Consider the following 2,533-nt stretch of genomic DNA (forward strand, 5'->3'; position numbering starts at 1 on the left):
TAATTTCCTTTATAGAAATTGTAAAATGGAGCTTTCCATCTGTGAATTTTCATTTATAAATGAGAAATGTTTCAAAAAGTAAGAATACATGTATAATAATGAAGGCATTCTCTTTATTTATCCTCATAGCAGCTAAAATAATAATTTTTAAAGAAAGAGAGAAACCTTTTAAAATGTTATTATCAATGGTGGTGTTAAAATCTTTCCAAAGTTTATGAGTTCAAATCCAAAATAAATTAAGAATACGTTGGGGTGCAATTTACTGAAACAGCATTTTACATCAACATGAACCTCAAGATTTCCCCTAGGAAGTCTTTAACAGGCAAACATTTTTTAATTATCTTAAAAGAGGTTTCTTTTAGTTTATTAGAGCAGACTCTTTTCCAGTTGGTATTTTGAAGTAAATTGCCCCAACAAGACAGGATCTAAATGATATTGTCAGGAAACAAGCTATTTACAAATTGTTTCCATCAGAAGCAGAAAACTAAATCTCACCAAATTAATTGGCTCAGGAGGGGACATTGTTAGGGATGCCCTGTGGCCTCCATTCTTAAACATCCTACATATGTCAGATGGGACGCCCACCAAAATGCATTGCTCTTGCTTTGATGAGTTTGATGGATCTGCATAAGAATTCCCTGTCATTGTACAGGAGGCCATCATTATTGATTAACCAACTCATCAGCAATACAAACTTCTTGAGCTAACATTAATAAAATAAAAACTTATTTCTGAACACAAAATTACAGTTGGGGCAAATAAAACATGTTTGCGAAGAAGGTTATGTTTGTATAGATGAGCCAGTGCTTATAAGGCCTGCTGGTGAAAACTGGAATGCTTAACAGGAAGCTTTGTAATATTATATAATTACATTTGAAGATCAAGTTCAAAACCTCCAAAGTGTGAAAAGGCATAGTAAGGGATCACTGTCCAAACAGATGATGGGCATTCATAACATGTCTTCACCAGTTGATTTTAAGTGTGCTGAAGAGAACTAAAATCAATAAAATGTAAACGACTCATCTTATAGGAGTTTAGAATTACAAAGTTTAAATACAATGAGCCCTTATTCTCCCACAAGAATGAAATAATACTCTGTCAACAACAAACAACTAAATAGCATGGTACACAAAGCTATAAATAAGGTATAATCACAATAATGAATTTTCTTTAACATACAGTATAAACATATAAACTGAGGAACTATGCAGCTAAAAAGGCAATGTAAAGGAAGACTGGGCACTCTGATGGACTTCACAGTTTAGAACAAATCTCGGGGATGTGCCACTCTCTAACCTAATGGAGCTGTTACTATTCATGTACGTAATTTCTACTGATCTACAAAACAATTCAGCTTTATGTAGTGAGTTAATGATTTAAGTGGCTTTAGAGCAATCTAAAAAAATAAAGCTACCATTGTTAATCAGGTCCTTACATTATTAGCTATTTGTCTACTTTGCATAAAGCCAGTTTCATCTATTATAATATCTAATACAATCTATAGTCACTTGGGGAAAATTAGGGCAATCATGTTATAATCATTATTTAACAAAGAAATTGGGTGCCTGTTGCCATCCAAGAGAGGGTCTTTGCTTTTAAGATTAAATTTATTCAGCTTAGCAGGTAGTCATATTTTCAGAATATTTTTGTCATACAGTTTTCTTAAAAAGGGTGCTAATATCTTAACAAATAATTTATAAACCTCGGCTGTGAGTCTATCTGTTGTAGGGGATTTATTGCTTTTTAAACTGTTTATCACATCTGTGATTTCTTGTACAATAATATTAGCATCACAAAGATCTTGGGCTATGATTCTCAGCTGCTTTGTGTTAGGAAGAGATGTAAAAATCTCTGAAATAGATTAATATATAAAAAATGAAAGTATATCAGTTGCTTTAAAATTTAGCACAAAATTTGCTATAGTTTTTGAACCATCAACCATAGTGCTCAGTTGCTGGATGGAGTTGTTTCTGCCTTGTTGACTTTCTGCCAGTGGTGTTCTGCTCACCTTCTCTGTGATCTGACAGAAGCTCTTTGACTTGGTGTTGAGATATTTCCTCTAATTGAAGTTGTTGATTAATACGTTCTTCATTTTCCCAGTCAATTTAATTTAATTGAATTCAGTTTATTTTTGTATAGTTCTCTTCATTGAGTGCAGGCAAAGAACCCTGTGACAAGTTCACAGGTAGACACAAAAGCAAATTACTAAATACTTTACACAATGAATCAAAAAGACAAGATATAAAGTAACTCAAAACTGAACAACATAATGATGTTCTAATAATATAATTTTTGAACTATAACCTGTAGACATTGGAGGAGAGGAAAACAAAATCTCAGTCAGTAGCATCCTTGGAGACAATAAACATGACAAAGGTAGACACATTCACAGTCCTGAAGACCCTGGCCAACTGGCCACCTGCCTCTTGCTAGTCACTCTACAATAAAGTAAATGATAATTAAGAAGGAAGGTTCAGTTATGGGATGTACTCTAGACCACCAGAAGTAGTAGAGAATGAAGGAAAAATTGAGT

Source organism: Polypterus senegalus, chromosome 6, assembly GCF_016835505.1.
Source record: "Polypterus senegalus isolate Bchr_013 chromosome 6, ASM1683550v1, whole genome shotgun sequence".
In the NCBI taxonomy this organism is placed as follows: Eukaryota; Metazoa; Chordata; class Cladistia; order Polypteriformes; family Polypteridae; genus Polypterus; species Polypterus senegalus.